Source organism: Triturus cristatus, chromosome 2_1 (genome assembly GCF_964204655.1).
Source record: "Triturus cristatus chromosome 2_1, aTriCri1.1, whole genome shotgun sequence".
NCBI lineage: Eukaryota > Metazoa > Chordata > Amphibia > Caudata > Salamandridae > Triturus > Triturus cristatus.
In genome coordinates, this window is record NC_140581.1 from 366,055,530 (window position 1) to 366,074,899 (window position 19,370).

Below are 19,370 nucleotides of genomic sequence, written 5' to 3' on the forward strand. Positions count from 1 at the left end.
TCAAAAGCCCCAAATCTCTGCTTCTGGGCCCAAAGTCGACATGGCAATCGCCCTTCTGTGCTTGCTGTAGCCCTGGCTTTCCCCCACCCGTGTCAGCAAGGTGCAGCATAGCGAAAGCAGGGCCCTGATTGGCGCTGCCGGTGGGCGTGGACATGCAAATGTTGCTGGCCGGCCGAGGCCTGTGGGAAGCTGCTGTGGGTAGCTGCGCGCTTTCCAAAGTGGGCACAGGGGCCTTGGCTGGTCACCTTGCGCCCCACAATGCCCATGCTCTGCTTCGCCCGGCCTCAGGCCTTGCCTGTGTGAATGCCACCCTCGCTCTGCGGGGAGATGCCCAGCGGCCCGCCCTCACCCTGTCCCCTTCCAACTCATACTTACCTGGCAGGGGAGACACCATGATCACGAAGGTGGTTCTCCCAGGGTGAGGCTCATCCATTGCACTTCGGATGTGCTGACCCCTGCGATGTCCCCAAATGCGGGATACTCGACTGCATAATTTCTGGTAGTGGGGGACTGCGTTCGCGCTTTCCCCTGATCTCTGGTTTCAAGAAAGACAAAAAGGAAAAAAAAATAAAAAGGAGTCTGGAGCACCCTTTGACGTTTCTTGTGGTCCGTCCAGGGTGCTGTAAGCTGGCTGGAATGGGGAGTGGGCGAGGGCCAATTAGATATGCAAATTTACAAGCCTGGGGATGCTGGCTCAGGGCTTAGAAACGTGCTTCTGGGCCCGATTTCGACCTGGCAAGCCCTCTGTTGTGCTTGCGAAAGCCTTTGCTTGTGCACAGTTTAAAGGGCCTGAAAAATCTGCTTTTGGGCCCGATTTAGGCCTGCCAAGCCCTCTCGTGTGCTTGCTGTAGCCCTGGCTTTCCCCCACCCGTGTCAGCAAGGTGCAGCATAGCGAAAGCAGGGCCCTGATTGGCGCTGCCGGTGGGCGTGGACATGCAAATGTTGCTGGCCGGCCGAGGCCTGTGGGAAGCTGCTGTGGGTAGCTGCGCGCTTTCCAAAGTGGGCACAGGGGCCTTGGCTGGTCACCTTGCGCCCCACAATGCCCATGCTCTGCTTCGCCCGGCCTCAGGCCTTGCCTGTGTGAATGCCACCCTCGCTCTGCGGGGAGATGCCCAGCGGCCCGCCCTCACCCTGTCCCCTTCCAACTCATACTTACCTGGCAGGGGAGACACCATGATCACGAAGGTGGTTCTCCCAGGGTGAGGCTCATCCATTGCACTTCGGATGTGCTGACCCCTGCGATGTCCCCAAATGCGGGATACTCGACTGCATAATTTCTGGTAGTGGGGGACTGCGTTCGCGCTTTCCCCTGATCTCTGGTTTCAAGAAAGACAAAAAGGAAAAAAAAATAAAAAGGAGTCTGGAGCACCCTTTCTCGTCTTCTGTGTTCTTTCTGGGGTGCTGCGGCTGGATTGGAGGGGGGCGGGGGCGTGGGCAAGAGGGAATCACATGCTAAGTACTGAGCCTGGGGAATGATGGGATAGCTGCAGCCTCCCACTCTGGGGACCTATCCAGAGACAGGGAAGTAGGCCCTGGCCAGGTGACATGTCTGCTCCTTTCCATCGCCCCCCTGGGGCTGTGGCCTGGCTGCCAGCCTCTTGCCTCGCCCTAGCCTCCCCAGGCCCAGACTCTGGCTGAGGACCCCAGGCCGTGGCCCGGCGAGGGCTCTGCCCGGCGAGGGTTCTGTCTGCAGCGTTTGGGAGCGTTCGGGAAGGCGTGAGGGGCTCAGGGCGAGAACCCCTGCTCGCTTGCAGGCCTGTTTGTCCCTGGCTTTCAGCCACAAGCAGTCGACTGGGGCCTAGCCAGGCAACAGGGCACTGCATACCTCTAGAGGCGGCCTCAGTGGCAGCTCTTAGGCTTCAAAAGCCCCAAATCTCTGCTTCTGGGCCCAAAGTCGACATGGCAATCGCCCTTCTGTGCTTGCTGTAGCCCTGGCTTTCCCCCACCCGTGTCAGCAAGGTGCAGCATAGCGAAAGCAGGGCCCTGATTGGCGCTGCCGGTGGGCGTGGACATGCAAATGTTGCTGGCCGGCCGAGGCCTGTGGGAAGCTGCTGTGGGTAGCTGCGCGCTTTCCAAAGTGGGCACAGGGGCCTTGGCTGGTCACCTTGCGCCCCACAATGCCCATGCTCTGCTTCGCCCGGCCTCAGGCCTTGCCTGTGTGAATGCCACCCTCGCTCTGCGGGGAGATGCCCAGCGGCCCGCCCTCACCCTGTCCCCTTCCAACTCATACTTACCTGGCAGGGGAGACACCATGATCACGAAGGTGGTTCTCCCAGGGTGAGGCTCATCCATTGCACTTCGGATGTGCTGACCCCTGCGATGTCCCCAAATGCGGGATACTCGACTGCATAATTTCTGGTAGTGGGGGACTGCGTTCGCGCTTTCCCCTGATCTCTGGTTTCAAGAAAGACAAAAAGGAAAAAAAAATAAAAAGGAGTCTGGAGCACCCTTTGACGTTTCTTGTGGTCCGTCCAGGGTGCTGTAAGCTGGCTGGAATGGGGAGTGGGCGAGGGCCAATTAGATATGCAAATTTACAAGCCTGGGGATGCTGGCTCAGGGCTTAGAAACGTGCTTCTGGGCCCGATTTCGACCTGGCAAGCCCTCTGTTGTGCTTGCGAAAGCCTTTGCTTGTGCACAGTTTAAAGGGCCTGAAAAATCTGCTTTTGGGCCCGATTTAGGCCTGCCAAGCCCTCTCGTGTGCTTGCTGTAGCCCTGGCTTTCCCCCACCCGTGTCAGCAAGGTGCAGCATAGCGAAAGCAGGGCCCTGATTGGCGCTGCCGGTGGGCGTGGACATGCAAATGTTGCTGGCCGGCCGAGGCCTGTGGGAAGCTGCTGTGGGTAGCTGCGCGCTTTCCAAAGTGGGCACAGGGGCCTTGGCTGGTCACCTTGCGCCCCACAATGCCCATGCTCTGCTTCGCCCGGCCTCAGGCCTTGCCTGTGTGAATGCCACCCTCGCTCTGCGGGGAGATGCCCAGCGGCCCGCCCTCACCCTGTCCCCTTCCAACTCATACTTACCTGGCAGGGGAGACACCATGATCACGAAGGTGGTTCTCCCAGGGTGAGGCTCATCCATTGCACTTCGGATGTGCTGACCCCTGCGATGTCCCCAAATGCGGGATACTCGACTGCATAATTTCTGGTAGTGGGGGACTGCGTTCGCGCTTTCCCCTGATCTCTGGTTTCAAGAAAGACAAAAAGGAAAAAAAAATAAAAAGGAGTCTGGAGCACCCTTTGACGTTTCTTGTGGTCCGTCCAGGGTGCTGTAAGCTGGCTGGAATGGGGAGTGGGCGAGGGCCAATTAGATATGCAAATTTACAAGCCTGGGGATGCTGGCTCAGGGCTTAGAAACGTGCTTCTGGGCCCGATTTCGACCTGGCAAGCCCTCTGTTGTGCTTGCGAAAGCCTTTGCTTGTGCACAGTTTAAAGGGCCTGAAAAATCTGCTTTTGGGCCCGATTTAGGCCTGCCAAGCCCTCTCGTGTGCTTGCTGTAGCCCTGGCTTTCCCCCACCCGTGTCAGCAAGGTGCAGCATAGCGAAAGCAGGGCCCTGATTGGCGCTGCCGGTGGGCGTGGACATGCAAATGTTGCTGGCCGGCCGAGGCCTGTGGGAAGCTGCTGTGGGTAGCTGCGCGCTTTCCAAAGTGGGCACAGGGGCCTTGGCTGGTCACCTTGCGCCCCACAATGCCCATGCTCTGCTTCGCCCGGCCTCAGGCCTTGCCTGTGTGAATGCCACCCTCGCTCTGCGGGGAGATGCCCAGCGGCCCGCCCTCACCCTGTCCCCTTCCAACTCATACTTACCTGGCAGGGGAGACACCATGATCACGAAGGTGGTTCTCCCAGGGTGAGGCTCATCCATTGCACTTCGGATGTGCTGACCCCTGCGATGTCCCCAAATGCGGGATACTCGACTGCATAATTTCTGGTAGTGGGGGACTGCGTTCGCGCTTTCCCCTGATCTCTGGTTTCAAGAAAGACAAAAAGGAAAAAAAAATAAAAAGGAGTCTGGAGCACCCTTTCTCGTCTTCTGTGTTCTTTCTGGGGTGCTGCGGCTGGATTGGAGGGGGGCGGGGGCGTGGGCAAGAGGGAATCACGTGCTAAGTACTGAGCCTGGGGAATGATGGGATAGCTGCAGCCTCCCACTCTGGGGACCTATCCAGAGACAGGGAAGTAGGCCCTGGCCAGGTGACATGTCTGCTCCTTTCCATCGCCCCCCTGGGGCTGTGGCCTGGCTGCCAGCCTCTTGCCTCGCCCTAGCCTTCCCAGGCCCAGACTCTGGCTGAGGACCCCAGGCCGTGGCCCGGCGAGGGCTCTGCCCGGCGAGGGTTCTGTCTGCAGCGTTTGGGAGCGTTCGGGAAGGCGTGAGGGGCTCAGGGCGAGAACCCCTGCTCGCTTGCAGGCCTGTTTGTCCCTGGCTTTCAGCCACAAGCAGTCGACTGGGGCCTAGCCAGGCAACAGGGCACTGCATACCTCTAGAGGCGGCCTCAGTGGCAGCTCTTAGGCTTCAAAAGCCCCAAATCTCTGCTTCTGGGCCCAAAGTCGACATGGCAATCGCCCTTCTGTGCTTGCTGTAGCCCTGGCTTTCCCCCACCCGTGTCAGCAAGGTGCAGCATAGCGAAAGCAGGGCCCTGATTGGCGCTGCCGGTGGGCGTGGACATGCAAATGTTGCTGGCCGGCCGAGGCCTGTGGGAAGCTGCTGTGGGTAGCTGCGCGCTTTCCAAAGTGGGCACAGGGGCCTTGGCTGGTCACCTTGCGCCCCACAATGCCCATGCTCTGCTTCGCCCGGCCTCAGGCCTTGCCTGTGTGAATGCCACCCTCGCTCTGCGGGGAGATGCCCAGCGGCCCGCCCTCACCCTGTCCCCTTCCAACTCATACTTACCTGGCAGGGGAGACACCATGATCACGAAGGTGGTTCTCCCAGGGTGAGGCTCATCCATTGCACTTCGGATGTGCTGACCCCTGCGATGTCCCCAAATGCGGGATACTCGACTGCATAATTTCTGGTAGTGGGGGACTGCGTTCGCGCTTTCCCCTGATCTCTGGTTTCAAGAAAGACAAAAAGGAAAAAAAAATAAAAAGGAGTCTGGAGCACCCTTTGACGTTTCTTGTGGTCCGTCCAGGGTGCTGTAAGCTGGCTGGAATGGGGAGTGGGCGAGGGCCAATTAGATATGCAAATTTACAAGCCTGGGGATGCTGGCTCAGGGCTTAGAAACGTGCTTCTGGGCCCGATTTCGACCTGGCAAGCCCTCTGTTGTGCTTGCGAAAGCCTTTGCTTGTGCACAGTTTAAAGGGCCTGAAAAATCTGCTTTTGGGCCCGATTTAGGCCTGCCAAGCCCTCTCGTGTGCTTGCTGTAGCCCTGGCTTTCCCCCACCCGTGTCAGCAAGGTGCAGCATAGCGAAAGCAGGGCCCTGATTGGCGCTGCCGGTGGGCGTGGACATGCAAATGTTGCTGGCCGGCCGAGGCCTATGGGAAGCTGCTGTGGGTAGCTGCGCGCTTTCCAAAGTGGGCACAGGGGCCTTGGCTGGTCACCTTGCGCCCCACAATGCCCATGCTCTGCTTCGCCCGGCCTCAGGCCTTGCCTGTGTGAATGCCACCCTCGCTCTGCGGGGAGATGCCCAGCGGCCCGCCCTCACCCTGTCCCCTTCCAACTCATACTTACCTGGCAGGGGAGACACCATGATCACGAAGGTGGTTCTCCCAGGGTGAGGCTCATCCATTGCACTTCGGATGTGCTGACCCCTGCGATGTCCCCAAATGCGGGATACTCGACTGCATAATTTCTGGTAGTGGGGGACTGCGTTCGCGCTTTCCCCTGATCTCTGGTTTCAAGAAAGACAAAAAGGAAAAAAAAATAAAAAGGAGTCTGGAGCACCCTTTCTCGTCTTCTGTGTTCTTTCTGGGGTGCTGCGGCTGGATTGGAGGGGGGCGGGGGCGTGGGCAAGAGGGAATCACATGCTAAGTACTGAGCCTGGGGAATGATGGGATAGCTGCAGCCTCCCACTCTGGGGACCTATCCAGAGACAGGGAAGTAGGCCCTGGCCAGGTGACATGTCTGCTCCTTTCCATCGCCCCCCTGGGGCTGTGGCCTGGCTGCCAGCCTCTTGCCTCGCCCTAGCCTCCCCAGGCCCAGACTCTGGCTGAGGACCCCAGGCCGTGGCCCGGCGAGGGCTCTGCCCGGCGAGGGTTCTGTCTGCAGCGTTTGGGAGCGTTCGGGAAGGCGTGAGGGGCTCAGGGCGAGAACCCCTGCTCGCTTGCAGGCCTGTTTGTCCCTGGCTTTCAGCCACAAGCAGTCGACTGGGGCCTAGCCAGGCAACAGGGCACTGCATACCTCTAGAGGCGGCCTCAGTGGCAGCTCTTAGGCTTCAAAAGCCCCAAATCTCTGCTTCTGGGCCCAAAGTCGACATGGCAATCGCCCTTCTGTGCTTGCTGTAGCCCTGGCTTTCCCCCACCCGTGTCAGCAAGGTGCAGCATAGCGAAAGCAGGGCCCTGATTGGCGCTGCCGGTGGGCGTGGACATGCAAATGTTGCTGGCCGGCCGAGGCCTGTGGGAAGCTGCTGTGGGTAGCTGCGCGCTTTCCAAAGTGGGCACAGGGGCCTTGGCTGGTCACCTTGCGCCCCACAATGCCCATGCTCTGCTTCGCCCGGCCTCAGGCCTTGCCTGTGTGAATGCCACCCTCGCTCTGCGGGGAGATGCCCAGCGGCCCGCCCTCACCCTGTCCCCTTCCAACTCATACTTACCTGGCAGGGGAGACACCATGATCACGAAGGTGGTTCTCCCAGGGTGAGGCTCATCCATTGCACTTCGGATGTGCTGACCCCTGCGATGTCCCCAAATGCGGGATACTCGACTGCATAATTTCTGGTAGTGGGGGACTGCGTTCGCGCTTTCCCCTGATCTCTGGTTTCAAGAAAGACAAAAAGGAAAAAAAAATAAAAAGGAGTCTGGAGCACCCTTTGACGTTTCTTGTGGTCCGTCCAGGGTGCTGTAAGCTGGCTGGAATGGGGAGTGGGCGAGGGCCAATTAGATATGCAAATTTACAAGCCTGGGGATGCTGGCTCAGGGCTTAGAAACGTGCTTCTGGGCCCGATTTCGACCTGGCAAGCCCTCTGTTGTGCTTGCGAAAGCCTTTGCTTGTGCACAGTTTAAAGGGCCTGAAAAATCTGCTTTTGGGCCCGATTTAGGCCTGCCAAGCCCTCTCGTGTGCTTGCTGTAGCCCTGGCTTTCCCCCACCCGTGTCAGCAAGGTGCAGCATAGCGAAAGCAGGGCCCTGATTGGCGCTGCCGGTGGGCGTGGACATGCAAATGTTGCTGGCCGGCCGAGGCCTATGGGAAGCTGCTGTGGGTAGCTGCGCGCTTTCCAAAGTGGGCACAGGGGCCTTGGCTGGTCACCTTGCGCCCCACAATGCCCATGCTCTGCTTCGCCCGGCCTCAGGCCTTGCCTGTGTGAATGCCACCCTCGCTCTGCGGGGAGATGCCCAGCGGCCCGCCCTCACCCTGTCCCCTTCCAACTCATACTTACCTGGCAGGGGAGACACCATGATCACGAAGGTGGTTCTCCCAGGGTGAGGCTCATCCATTGCACTTCGGATGTGCTGACCCCTGCGATGTCCCCAAATGCGGGATACTCGACTGCATAATTTCTGGTAGTGGGGGACTGCGTTCGCGCTTTCCCCTGATCTCTGGTTTCAAGAAAGACAAAAAGGAAAAAAAAATAAAAAGGAGTCTGGAGCACCCTTTCTCGTCTTCTGTGTTCTTTCTGGGGTGCTGCGGCTGGATTGGAGGGGGGCGGGGGCGTGGGCAAGAGGGAATCACATGCTAAGTACTGAGCCTGGGGAATGATGGGATAGCTGCAGCCTCCCACTCTGGGGACCTATCCAGAGACAGGGAAGTAGGCCCTGGCCAGGTGACATGTCTGCTCCTTTCCATCGCCCCCCTGGGGCTGTGGCCTGGCTGCCAGCCTCTTGCCTCGCCCTAGCCTCCCCAGGCCCAGACTCTGGCTGAGGACCCCAGGCCGTGGCCCGGCGAGGGCTCTGCCCGGCGAGGGTTCTGTCTGCAGCGTTTGGGAGCGTTCGGGAAGGCGTGAGGGGCTCAGGGCGAGAACCCCTGCTCGCTTGCAGGCCTGTTTGTCCCTGGCTTTCAGCCACAAGCAGTCGACTGGGGCCTAGCCAGGCAACAGGGCACTGCATACCTCTAGAGGCGGCCTCAGTGGCAGCTCTTAGGCTTCAAAAGCCCCAAATCTCTGCTTCTGGGCCCAAAGTCGACATGGCAATCGCCCTTCTGTGCTTGCTGTAGCCCTGGCTTTCCCCCACCCGTGTCAGCAAGGTGCAGCATAGCGAAAGCAGGGCCCTGATTGGCGCTGCCGGTGGGCGTGGACATGCAAATGTTGCTGGCCGGCCGAGGCCTGTGGGAAGCTGCTGTGGGTAGCTGCGCGCTTTCCAAAGTGGGCACAGGGGCCTTGGCTGGTCACCTTGCGCCCCACAATGCCCATGCTCTGCTTCGCCCGGCCTCAGGCCTTGCCTGTGTGAATGCCACCCTCGCTCTGCGGGGAGATGCCCAGCGGCCCGCCCTCACCCTGTCCCCTTCCAACTCATACTTACCTGGCAGGGGAGACACCATGATCACGAAGGTGGTTCTCCCAGGGTGAGGCTCATCCATTGCACTTCGGATGTGCTGACCCCTGCGATGTCCCCAAATGCGGGATACTCGACTGCATAATTTCTGGTAGTGGGGGACTGCGTTCGCGCTTTCCCCTGATCTCTGGTTTCAAGAAAGACAAAAAGGAAAAAAAAATAAAAAGGAGTCTGGAGCACCCTTTGACGTTTCTTGTGGTCCGTCCAGGGTGCTGTAAGCTGGCTGGAATGGGGAGTGGGCGAGGGCCAATTAGATATGCAAATTTACAAGCCTGGGGATGCTGGCTCAGGGCTTAGAAACGTGCTTCTGGGCCCGATTTCGACCTGGCAAGCCCTCTGTTGTGCTTGCGAAAGCCTTTGCTTGTGCACAGTTTAAAGGGCCTGAAAAATCTGCTTTTGGGCCCGATTTAGGCCTGCCAAGCCCTCTCGTGTGCTTGCTGTAGCCCTGGCTTTCCCCCACCCGTGTCAGCAAGGTGCAGCATAGCGAAAGCAGGGCCCTGATTGGCGCTGCCGGTGGGCGTGGACATGCAAATGTTGCTGGCCGGCCGAGGCCTATGGGAAGCTGCTGTGGGTAGCTGCGCGCTTTCCAAAGTGGGCACAGGGGCCTTGGCTGGTCACCTTGCGCCCCACAATGCCCATGCTCTGCTTCGCCCGGCCTCAGGCCTTGCCTGTGTGAATGCCACCCTCGCTCTGCGGGGAGATGCCCAGCGGCCCGCCCTCACCCTGTCCCCTTCCAACTCATACTTACCTGGCAGGGGAGACACCATGATCACGAAGGTGGTTCTCCCAGGGTGAGGCTCATCCATTGCACTTCGGATGTGCTGACCCCTGCGATGTCCCCAAATGCGGGATACTCGACTGCATAATTTCTGGTAGTGGGGGACTGCGTTCGCGCTTTCCCCTGATCTCTGGTTTCAAGAAAGACAAAAAGGAAAAAAAAATAAAAAGGAGTCTGGAGCACCCTTTCTCGTCTTCTGTGTTCTTTCTGGGGTGCTGCGGCTGGATTGGAGGGGGGCGGGGGCGTGGGCAAGAGGGAATCACATGCTAAGTACTGAGCCTGGGGAATGATGGGATAGCTGCAGCCTCCCACTCTGGGGACCTATCCAGAGACAGGGAAGTAGGCCCTGGCCAGGTGACATGTCTGCTCCTTTCCATCGCCCCCCTGGGGCTGTGGCCTGGCTGCCAGCCTCTTGCCTCGCCCTAGCCTCCCCAGGCCCAGACTCTGGCTGAGGACCCCAGGCCGTGGCCCGGCGAGGGCTCTGCCCGGCGAGGGTTCTGTCTGCAGCGTTTGGGAGCGTTCGGGAAGGCGTGAGGGGCTCAGGGCGAGAACCCCTGCTCGCTTGCAGGCCTGTTTGTCCCTGGCTTTCAGCCACAAGCAGTCGACTGGGGCCTAGCCAGGCAACAGGGCACTGCATACCTCTAGAGGCGGCCTCAGTGGCAGCTCTTAGGCTTCAAAAGCCCCAAATCTCTGCTTCTGGGCCCAAAGTCGACATGGCAATCGCCCTTCTGTGCTTGCTGTAGCCCTGGCTTTCCCCCACCCGTGTCAGCAAGGTGCAGCATAGCGAAAGCAGGGCCCTGATTGGCGCTGCCGGTGGGCGTGGACATGCAAATGTTGCTGGCCGGCCGAGGCCTGTGGGAAGCTGCTGTGGGTAGCTGCGCGCTTTCCAAAGTGGGCACAGGGGCCTTGGCTGGTCACCTTGCGCCCCACAATGCCCATGCTCTGCTTCGCCCGGCCTCAGGCCTTGCCTGTGTGAATGCCACCCTCGCTCTGCGGGGAGATGCCCAGCGGCCCGCCCTCACCCTGTCCCCTTCCAACTCATACTTACCTGGCAGGGGAGACACCATGATCACGAAGGTGGTTCTCCCAGGGTGAGGCTCATCCATTGCACTTCGGATGTGCTGACCCCTGCGATGTCCCCAAATGCGGGATACTCGACTGCATAATTTCTGGTAGTGGGGGACTGCGTTCGCGCTTTCCCCTGATCTCTGGTTTCAAGAAAGACAAAAAGGAAAAAAAAATAAAAAGGAGTCTGGAGCACCCTTTGACGTTTCTTGTGGTCCGTCCAGGGTGCTGTAAGCTGGCTGGAATGGGGAGTGGGCGAGGGCCAATTAGATATGCAAATTTACAAGCCTGGGGATGCTGGCTCAGGGCTTAGAAACGTGCTTCTGGGCCCGATTTCGACCTGGCAAGCCCTCTGTTGTGCTTGCGAAAGCCTTTGCTTGTGCACAGTTTAAAGGGCCTGAAAAATCTGCTTTTGGGCCCGATTTAGGCCTGCCAAGCCCTCTCGTGTGCTTGCTGTAGCCCTGGCTTTCCCCCACCCGTGTCAGCAAGGTGCAGCATAGCGAAAGCAGGGCCCTGATTGGCGCTGCCGGTGGGCGTGGACATGCAAATGTTGCTGGCCGGCCGAGGCCTGTGGGAAGCTGCTGTGGGTAGCTGCGCGCTTTCCAAAGTGGGCACAGGGGCCTTGGCTGGTCACCTTGCGCCCCACAATGCCCATGCTCTGCTTCGCCCGGCCTCAGGCCTTGCCTGTGTGAATGCCACCCTCGCTCTGCGGGGAGATGCCCAGCGGCCCGCCCTCACCCTGTCCCCTTCCAACTCATACTTACCTGGCAGGGGAGACACCATGATCACGAAGGTGGTTCTCCCAGGGTGAGGCTCATCCATTGCACTTCGGATGTGCTGACCCCTGCGATGTCCCCAAATGCGGGATACTCGACTGCATAATTTCTGGTAGTGGGGGACTGCGTTCGCGCTTTCCCCTGATCTCTGGTTTCAAGAAAGACAAAAAGGAAAAAAAAATAAAAAGGAGTCTGGAGCACCCTTTCTCGTCTTCTGTGTTCTTTCTGGGGTGCTGCGGCTGGATTGGAGGGGGGCGGGGGCGTGGGCAAGAGGGAATCACATGCTAAGTACTGAGCCTGGGGAATGATGGGATAGCTGCAGCCTCCCACTCTGGGGACCTATCCAGAGACAGGGAAGTAGGCCCTGGCCAGGTGACATGTCTGCTCCTTTCCATCGCCCCCCTGGGGCTGTGGCCTGGCTGCCAGCCTCTTGCCTCGCCCTAGCCTTCCCAGGCCCAGACTCTGGCTGAGGACCCCAGGCCGTGGCCCGGCGAGGGCTCTGCCCGGCGAGGGTTCTGTCGGCAGCGTTTGGGAGCATTCGGGAAGGCGTGAGGGGCTCAGGGCGAGAACCCCTGCTCGCTTGCAGGCCTGTTTGTCCCTGGCTTTCAGCCACAAGCAGTCGACTGGGGCCTAGCCAGGCAACAGGGCACTGCATACCTCTAGAGGCGGCCTCAGTGGCAGCTCTTAGGCTTCAAAAGCCCCAAATCTCTGCTTCTGGGCCCAAAGTCGACATGGCAATCGCCCTTCTGTGCTTGCTGTAGCCCTGGCTTTCCCCCACCCGTGTCAGCAAGGTGCAGCATAGCGAAAGCAGGGCCCTGATTGGCGCTGCCGGTGGGCGTGGACATGCAAATGTTGCTGGCCGGCCGAGGCCTGTGGGAAGCTGCTGTGGGTAGCTGCGCGCTTTCCAAAGTGGGCACAGGGGCCTTGGCTGGTCACCTTGCGCCCCACAATGCCCATGCTCTGCTTCGCCCGGCCTCAGGCCTTGCCTGTGTGAATGCCACCCTCGCTCTGCGGGGAGATGCCCAGCGGCCCGCCCTCACCCTGTCCCCTTCCAACTCATACTTACCTGGCAGGGGAGACACCATGATCACGAAGGTGGTGCTCCCAGGGTGAGGCTCATCCATTGCACTTCGGATGTGCTGACCCCTGCGATGTCCCCAAATGCGGGATACTCGACTGCATAATTTCTGGTAGTGGGGGACTGCGTTCGCGCTTTCCCCTGATCTCTGGTTTCAAGAAAGACAAAAAGGAAAAAAAAATAAAAAGGAGTCTGGAGCACCCTTTGACGTTTCTTGTGGTCCGTCCAGGGTGCTGTAAGCTGGCTGGAATGGGGAGTGGGCGAGGGCCAATTAGATATGCAAATTTACAAGCCTGGGGATGCTGGCTCAGGGCTTAGAAACGTGCTTCTGGGCCCGATTTCGACCTGGCAAGCCCTCTGTTGTGCTTGCGAAAGCCTTTGCTTGTGCACAGTTTAAAGGGCCTGAAAAATCTGCTTTTGGGCCCGATTTAGGCCTGCCAAGCCCTCTCGTGTGCTTGCTGTAGCCCTGGCTTTCCCCCACCCGTGTCAGCAAGGTGCAGCATAGCGAAAGCAGGGCCCTGATTGGCGCTGCCGGTGGGCGTGGACATGCAAATGTTGCTGGCCGGCCGAGGCCTGTGGGAAGCTGCTGTGGGTAGCTGCGCGCTTTCCAAAGTGGGCACAGGGGCCTTGGCTGGTCACCTTGCGCCCCACAATGCCCATGCTCTGCTTCGCCCGGCCTCAGGCCTTGCCTGTGTGAATGCCACCCTCGCTCTGCGGGGAGATGCCCAGCGGCCCGCCCTCACCCTGTCCCCTTCCAACTCATACTTACCTGGCAGGGGAGACACCATGATCACGAAGGTGGTTCTCCCAGGGTGAGGCTCATCCATTGCACTTCGGATGTGCTGACCCCTGCGATGTCCCCAAATGCGGGATACTCGACTGCATAATTTCTGGTAGTGGGGGACTGCGTTCGCGCTTTCCCCTGATCTCTGGTTTCAAGAAAGACAAAAAGGAAAAAAAAATAAAAAGGAGTCTGGAGCACCCTTTCTCGTCTTCTGTGTTCTTTCTGGGGTGCTGCGGCTGGATTGGAGGGGGGCGGGGGCGTGGGCAAGAGGGAATCACATGCTAAGTACTGAGCCTGGGGAATGATGGGATAGCTGCAGCCTCCCACTCTGGGGACCTATCCAGAGACAGGGAAGTAGGCCCTGGCCAGGTGACATGTCTGCTCCTTTCCATCGCCCCCCTGGGGCTGTGGCCTGGCTGCCAGCCTCTTGCCTCGCCCTAGCCTTCCCAGGCCCAGACTCTGGCTGAGGACCCCAGGCCGTGGCCCGGCGAGGGCTCTGCCCGGCGAGGGTTCTGTCGGCAGCGTTTGGGAGCATTCGGGAAGGCGTGAGGGGCTCAGGGCGAGAACCCCTGCTCGCTTGCAGGCCTGTTTGTCCCTGGCTTTCAGCCACAAGCAGTCGACTGGGGCCTAGCCAGGCAACAGGGCACTGCATACCTCTAGAGGCGGCCTCAGTGGCAGCTCTTAGGCTTCAAAAGCCCCAAATCTCTGCTTCTGGGCCCAAAGTCGACATGGCAATCGCCCTTCTGTGCTTGCTGTAGCCCTGGCTTTCCCCCACCCGTGTCAGCAAGGTGCAGCATAGCGAAAGCAGGGCCCTGATTGGCGCTGCCGGTGGGCGTGGACATGCAAATGTTGCTGGCCGGCCGAGGCCTGTGGGAAGCTGCTGTGGGTAGCTGCGCGCTTTCCAAAGTGGGCACAGGGGCCTTGGCTGGTCACCTTGCGCCCCACAATGCCCATGCTCTGCTTCGCCCGGCCTCAGGCCTTGCCTGTGTGAATGCCACCCTCGCTCTGCGGGGAGATGCCCAGCGGCCCGCCCTCACCCTGTCCCCTTCCAACTCATACTTACCTGGCAGGGGAGACACCATGATCACGAAGGTGGTTCTCCCAGGGTGAGGCTCATCCATTGCACTTCGGATGTGCTGACCCCTGCGATGTCCCCAAATGCGGGATACTCGACTGCATAATTTCTGGTAGTGGGGGACTGCGTTCGCGCTTTCCCCTGATCTCTGGTTTCAAGAAAGACAAAAAGGAAAAAAAAATAAAAAGGAGTCTGGAGCACCCTTTGACGTTTCTTGTGGTCCGTCCAGGGTGCTGTAAGCTGGCTGGAATGGGGAGTGGGCGAGGGCCAATTAGATATGCAAATTTACAAGCCTGGGGATGCTGGCTCAGGGCTTAGAAACGTGCTTCTGGGCCCGATTTCGACCTGGCAAGCCCTCTGTTGTGCTTGCGAAAGCCTTTGCTTGTGCACAGTTTAAAGGGCCTGAAAAATCTGCTTTTGGGCCCGATTTAGGCCTGCCAAGCCCTCTCGTGTGCTTGCTGTAGCCCTGGCTTTCCCCCACCCGTGTCAGCAAGGTGCAGCATAGCGAAAGCAGGGCCCTGATTGGCGCTGCCGGTGGGCGTGGACATGCAAATGTTGCTGGCCGGCCGAGGCCTGTGGGAAGCTGCTGTGGGTAGCTGCGCGCTTTCCAAAGTGGGCACAGGGGCCTTGGCTGGTCACCTTGCGCCCCACAATGCCCATGCTCTGCTTCGCCCGGCCTCAGGCCTTGCCTGTGTGAATGCCACCCTCGCTCTGCGGGGAGATGCCCAGCGGCCCGCCCTCACCCTGTCCCCTTCCAACTCATACTTACCTGGCAGGGGAGACACCATGATCACGAAGGTGGTTCTCCCAGGGTGAGGCTCATCCATTGCACTTCGGATGTGCTGACCCCTGCGATGTCCCCAAATGCGGGATACTCGACTGCATAATTTCTGGTAGTGGGGGACTGCGTTCGCGCTTTCCCCTGATCTCTGGTTTCAAGAAAGACAAAAAGGAAAAAAAAATAAAAAGGAGTCTGGAGCACCCTTTCTCGTCTTCTGTGTTCTTTCTGGGGTGCTGCGGCTGGATTGGAGGGGGGCGGGGGCGTGGGCAAGAGGGAATCACATGCTAAGTACTGAGCCTGGGGAATGATGGGATAGCTGCAGCCTCCCACTCTGGGGACCTATCCAGAGACAGGGAAGTAGGCCCTGGCCAGGTGACATGTCTGCTCCTTTCCATCGCCCCCCTGGGGCTGTGGCCTGGCTGCCAGCCTCTTGCCTCGCCCTAGCCTCCCCAGGCCCAGACTCTGGCTGAGGACCCCAGGCCGTGGCCCGGCGAGGGCTCTGCCCGGCGAGGGTTCTGTCTGCAGCGTTTGGGAGCGTTCGGGAAGGCGTGAGGGGCTCAGGGCGAGAACCCCTGCTCGCTTGCAGGCCTGTTTGTCCCTGGCTTTCAGCCACAAGCAGTCGACTGGGGCCTAGCCAGGCAACAGGGCACTGCATACCTCTAGAGGCGGCCTCAGTGGCAGCTCTTAGGCTTCAAAAGCCCCAAATCTCTGCTTCTGGGCCCAAAGTCGACATGGCAATCGCCCTTCTGTGCTTGCTGTAGCCCTGGCTTTCCCCCACCCGTGTCAGCAAGGTGCAGCATAGCGAAAGCAGGGCCCTGATTGGCGCTGCCGGTGGGCGTGGACATGCAAATGTTGCTGGCCGGCCGAGGCCTGTGGGAAGCTGCTGTGGGTAGCTGCGCGCTTTCCAAAGTGGGCACAGGGGCCTTGGCTGGTCACCTTGCGCCCCACAATGCCCATGCTCTGCTTCGCCCGGCCTCAGGCCTTGCCTGTGTGAATGCCACCCTCGCTCTGCGGGGAGATGCCCAGCGGCCCGCCCTCACCCTGTCCCCTTCCAACTCATACTTACCTGGCAGGGGAGACACCATGATCACGAAGGTGGTTCTCCCAGGGTGAGGCTCATCCATTGCACTTCGGATGTGCTGACCCCTGCGATGTCCCCAAATGCGGGATACTCGACTGCATAATTTCTGGTAGTGGGGGACTGCGTTCGCGCTTTCCCCTGATCTCTGGTTTCAAGAAAGACAAAAAGGAAAAAAAAATAAAAAGGAGTCTGGAGCACCCTTTGACGTTTCTTGTGGTCCGTCCAGGGTGCTGTAAGCTGGCTGGAATGGGGAGTGGGCGAGGGCCAATTAGATATGCAAATTTACAAGCCTGGGGATGCTGGCTCAGGGCTTAGAAACGTGCTTCTGGGCCCGATTTCGACCTGGCAAGCCCTCTGTTGTGCTTGCGAAAGCCTTTGCTTGTGCACAGTTTAAAGGGCCTGAAAAATCTGCTTTTGGGCCCGATTTAGGCCTGCCAAGCCCTCTCGTGTGCTTGCTGTAGCCCTGGCTTTCCCCCACCCGTGTCAGCAAGGTGCAGCATAGCGAAAGCAGGGCCCTGATTGGCGCTGCCGGTGGGCGTGGACATGCAAATGTTGCTGGCCGGCCGAGGCCTGTGGGAAGCTGCTGTGGGTAGCTGCGCGCTTTCCAAAGTGGGCACAGGGGCCTTGGCTGGTCACCTTGCGCCCCACAATGCCCATGCTCTGCTTCGCCCGGCCTCAGGCCTTGCCTGTGTGAATGCCACCCTCGCTCTGCGGGGAGATGCCCAGCGGCCCGCCCTCACCCTGTCCCCTTCCAACTCATACTTACCTGGCAGGGGAGACACCATGATCACGAAGGTGGTTCTCCCAGGGTGAGGCTCATCCATTGCACTTCGGATGTGCTGACCCCTGCGATGTCCCCAAATGCGGGATACTCGACTGCATAATTTCTGGTAGTGGGGGACTGCGTTCGCGCTTTCCCCTGATCTCTGGTTTCAAGAAAGACAAAAAGGAAAAAAAAATAAAAAGGAGTCTGGAGCACCCTTTCTCGTCTTCTGTGTTCTTTCTGGGGTGCTGCGGCTGGATTGGAGGGGGGCGGGGGCGTGGGCAAGAGGGAATCACATGCTAAGTACTGAGCCTGGGGAATGATGGGATAGCTGCAGCCTCCCACTCTGGGGACCTATCCAGAGACAGGGAAGTAGGCCCTGGCCAGGTGACATGTCTGCTCCTTTCCATCGCCCCCCTGGGGCTGTGGCCTGGCTGCCAGCCTCTTGCCTCGCCCTAGCCTTCCCAGGCCCAGACTCTGGCTGAGGACCCCAGGCCGTGGCCCGGCGAGGGCTCTGCCCGGCGAGGGTTCTGTCTGCAGCGTTTGGGAGCGTTCGGGAAGGCGTGAGGGGCTCAGGGCGAGAACCCCTGCTCGCTTGCAGGCCTGTTTGTCCCTGGCTTTCAGCCACAAGCAGTCGACTGGGGCCTAGCCAGGCAACAGGGCACTGCATACCTCTAGAGGCGGCCTCAGTGGCAGCTCTTAGGCTTCAAAAGCCCCAAATCTCTGCTTCTGGGCCCAAAGTCGACATGGCAATCGCCCTTCTGTGCTTGCTGTAGCCCTGGCTTTCCCCCACCCGTGTCAGCAAGGTGCAGCATAGCGAAAGCAGGGCCCTGATTGGCGCTGCCGGTGGGCGTGGACATGCAAATGTTGCTGGCCGGCCGAGGCCTGTGGGAAGCTGCTGTGGGTAGCTGCGCGCTTTCCAAAGTGGGCACAGGGGCCTTGGCTGGTCACCTTGCGCCCCACAATGCCCATGCTCTGCTTCGCCCGGCCTCAGGCCTTGCCTGTGTGAATGCCACCCTCGCTCTGCGGGGAGATGCCCAGCGGCCCGCCCTCACCCTGTCCCCTTCCAACTCATACTTACCTGGCAGGGGAGACACCATGATCACGAAGGTGGTTCTCCCAGGGTGAGGCTCATCCATTGCACTTCGGATGTGCTGACCCCTGCGATGTCCCCAAATGCGGGATACTCGACTGCATAATTTCTGGTAGTGGGGGACTGCGTTCGCGCTTTCCCCTGATCTCTGGTTTCAAGAAAGACAAAAAGGAAAAAAAAATAAAAAGGAGTCTGGAGCACCCTTTGACGTTTCTTGTGGTCCGTCCAGGGTGCTGTAAGCTGGCTGGAATGGGGAGTGGGCGAGGGCCAATTAGATATGCAAATTTACAAGCCTGGGGATGCTGGCTCAGGGCTTAGAAACGTGACTGGGGCCTAGCCAGGCAACAGGGCACTGCATACCTCTAGAGGCGGCCTCAGTGGCAGCTCTTAGGCTTCAAAAGCCCCAAATCTCTGCTTCTGGGCCCAAAGTCGACATGGCAATCGCCCTTCTGTGCTTGCTGTAGCCCTGGCTTTCCCCCACCCGTGTCAGCAAGGTGCAGCATAGCGAAAGCAGGGCCCTGATTGGCGCTGCCGGTGGGCGTGGACATGCAAATGTTGCTGGCCGGCCGAGGCCTGTGGGAAGCTGCTGTGGGTAGCTGCGCGCTTTCCAAAGTGGGCACAGGGGCCTTGGCTGGTCACCTTGCGCCCCACAATGCCCATGCTCTGCTTCGCCCGGCCTCAGGCCTTGCCTGTGTGAATGCCACCCTCGCTCTGCGGGGAGATGCCCAGCGGCCCGCCCTCACCCTGTCCCCTTCCAACTCATACTTACCTGGCAGGGGAGACACCATGATCACGAAGGTGGTTCTCCCAGGGTGAGGCTCATCCATTGCACTTCGGATGTGCTGACCCCTGCGATGTCCCCAAATGCGGGATACTCGACTGCATAATTTCTGGTAGTGGGGGACTGCGTTCGCGCTTTCCCCTGATCTCTGGTTTCAAGAAAGACAAAAAGGAAAAAAAAATAAAAAGGAGTCTGGAGCACCCTTTGACGTTTCTTGTGGTCCGTCCAGGGTGCTGTAAGCTGGCTGGAATGGGGAGTGGGCGAGGGCCAATTAGATATGCAAATTTACAAGCCTGGGGATGCTGGCTCAGGGCTTAGAAACGTGCTTCTGGGCCCGATTTCGACCTGGCAAGCCCTCTGTTGTGCTTGCGAAAGCCTTTGCTTGTGCACAGTTTAAAGGGCCTGAAAAATCTGCTTTTGGGCCCGATTTAGGCCTGCCAAGCCCTCTCGTGTGCTTGCTGTAGCCCTGGCTTTCCCCCACCCGTGTCAGCAAGGTGCAGCATAGCGAAAGCAGGGCCCTGATTGGCGCTGCCGGTGGGCGTGGACATGCAAATGTTGCTGGCCGGCCGAGGCCTGTGGGAAGCTGCTGTGGGTAGCTGCGCGCTTTCCAAAGTGGGCACAGGGGCCTTGGCTGGTCACCTTGCGCCCCACAATGCCCATGCTCTGCTTCGCCCGGCCTCAGGCCTTGCC

At 59.6% G+C, this 19,370-nt stretch overlaps 21 non-coding genes across 21 annotated transcripts; all 21 read left to right on the forward strand.

The window, feature by feature from the left end:
- The first annotated feature begins 367 nt into the window (after positions 1-367).
- On the forward strand, positions 368-531 carry LOC146864744 (U1 spliceosomal RNA). Its single transcript, XR_014978011.1, has one exon. It is a non-coding gene; the product is annotated as a U1 spliceosomal RNA (small nuclear RNA).
- A 617-nt stretch (positions 532-1,148) lies between these two features.
- LOC146864745 (U1 spliceosomal RNA) lies at positions 1,149-1,312 on the forward strand. The gene has a single exon (XR_014978012.1). It is a non-coding gene; the product is annotated as a U1 spliceosomal RNA (small nuclear RNA).
- Positions 1,313-2,226: 914 nt separating this feature from the next.
- LOC146864746 (U1 spliceosomal RNA) lies at positions 2,227-2,390 on the forward strand. The gene has a single exon (XR_014978014.1). It is a non-coding gene; the product is annotated as a U1 spliceosomal RNA (small nuclear RNA).
- Positions 2,391-3,007: 617 nt separating this feature from the next.
- On the forward strand, positions 3,008-3,171 carry LOC146864747 (U1 spliceosomal RNA). Its single transcript, XR_014978015.1, has one exon. It is a non-coding gene; the product is annotated as a U1 spliceosomal RNA (small nuclear RNA).
- A 617-nt stretch (positions 3,172-3,788) lies between these two features.
- LOC146864748 (U1 spliceosomal RNA) lies at positions 3,789-3,952 on the forward strand. The gene has a single exon (XR_014978016.1). It is a non-coding gene; the product is annotated as a U1 spliceosomal RNA (small nuclear RNA).
- A 914-nt stretch (positions 3,953-4,866) lies between these two features.
- On the forward strand, positions 4,867-5,030 carry LOC146864749 (U1 spliceosomal RNA). The gene has a single exon (XR_014978017.1). It is a non-coding gene; the product is annotated as a U1 spliceosomal RNA (small nuclear RNA).
- A 617-nt stretch (positions 5,031-5,647) lies between these two features.
- LOC146864750 (U1 spliceosomal RNA) lies at positions 5,648-5,811 on the forward strand. The gene has a single exon (XR_014978018.1). It is a non-coding gene; the product is annotated as a U1 spliceosomal RNA (small nuclear RNA).
- A 914-nt stretch (positions 5,812-6,725) lies between these two features.
- LOC146864751 (U1 spliceosomal RNA) lies at positions 6,726-6,889 on the forward strand. Its single transcript, XR_014978019.1, has one exon. It is a non-coding gene; the product is annotated as a U1 spliceosomal RNA (small nuclear RNA).
- Positions 6,890-7,506: 617 nt separating this feature from the next.
- Positions 7,507-7,670, forward strand: LOC146864752 (U1 spliceosomal RNA). The gene has a single exon (XR_014978020.1). It is a non-coding gene; the product is annotated as a U1 spliceosomal RNA (small nuclear RNA).
- A 914-nt stretch (positions 7,671-8,584) lies between these two features.
- LOC146864753 (U1 spliceosomal RNA) lies at positions 8,585-8,748 on the forward strand. The gene has a single exon (XR_014978021.1). It is a non-coding gene; the product is annotated as a U1 spliceosomal RNA (small nuclear RNA).
- A 617-nt stretch (positions 8,749-9,365) lies between these two features.
- LOC146864754 (U1 spliceosomal RNA) lies at positions 9,366-9,529 on the forward strand. The gene has a single exon (XR_014978022.1). It is a non-coding gene; the product is annotated as a U1 spliceosomal RNA (small nuclear RNA).
- A 914-nt stretch (positions 9,530-10,443) lies between these two features.
- On the forward strand, positions 10,444-10,607 carry LOC146864755 (U1 spliceosomal RNA). Its single transcript, XR_014978023.1, has one exon. It is a non-coding gene; the product is annotated as a U1 spliceosomal RNA (small nuclear RNA).
- A 617-nt stretch (positions 10,608-11,224) lies between these two features.
- LOC146864756 (U1 spliceosomal RNA) lies at positions 11,225-11,388 on the forward strand. The gene has a single exon (XR_014978025.1). It is a non-coding gene; the product is annotated as a U1 spliceosomal RNA (small nuclear RNA).
- A 914-nt stretch (positions 11,389-12,302) lies between these two features.
- LOC146864757 (U1 spliceosomal RNA) lies at positions 12,303-12,466 on the forward strand. Its single transcript, XR_014977369.1, has one exon. It is a non-coding gene; the product is annotated as a U1 spliceosomal RNA (small nuclear RNA).
- Positions 12,467-13,083: 617 nt separating this feature from the next.
- On the forward strand, positions 13,084-13,247 carry LOC146864758 (U1 spliceosomal RNA). The gene has a single exon (XR_014978026.1). It is a non-coding gene; the product is annotated as a U1 spliceosomal RNA (small nuclear RNA).
- A 914-nt stretch (positions 13,248-14,161) lies between these two features.
- Positions 14,162-14,325, forward strand: LOC146864759 (U1 spliceosomal RNA). Its single transcript, XR_014978027.1, has one exon. It is a non-coding gene; the product is annotated as a U1 spliceosomal RNA (small nuclear RNA).
- A 617-nt stretch (positions 14,326-14,942) lies between these two features.
- Positions 14,943-15,106, forward strand: LOC146864760 (U1 spliceosomal RNA). Its single transcript, XR_014978028.1, has one exon. It is a non-coding gene; the product is annotated as a U1 spliceosomal RNA (small nuclear RNA).
- A 914-nt stretch (positions 15,107-16,020) lies between these two features.
- Positions 16,021-16,184, forward strand: LOC146864761 (U1 spliceosomal RNA). Its single transcript, XR_014978029.1, has one exon. It is a non-coding gene; the product is annotated as a U1 spliceosomal RNA (small nuclear RNA).
- Positions 16,185-16,801: 617 nt separating this feature from the next.
- LOC146864762 (U1 spliceosomal RNA) lies at positions 16,802-16,965 on the forward strand. The gene has a single exon (XR_014978030.1). It is a non-coding gene; the product is annotated as a U1 spliceosomal RNA (small nuclear RNA).
- A 914-nt stretch (positions 16,966-17,879) lies between these two features.
- On the forward strand, positions 17,880-18,043 carry LOC146864763 (U1 spliceosomal RNA). Its single transcript, XR_014978031.1, has one exon. It is a non-coding gene; the product is annotated as a U1 spliceosomal RNA (small nuclear RNA).
- Positions 18,044-18,660: 617 nt separating this feature from the next.
- LOC146864764 (U1 spliceosomal RNA) lies at positions 18,661-18,824 on the forward strand. Its single transcript, XR_014978032.1, has one exon. It is a non-coding gene; the product is annotated as a U1 spliceosomal RNA (small nuclear RNA).
- Positions 18,825-19,370: the final 546 nt, after the last annotated feature.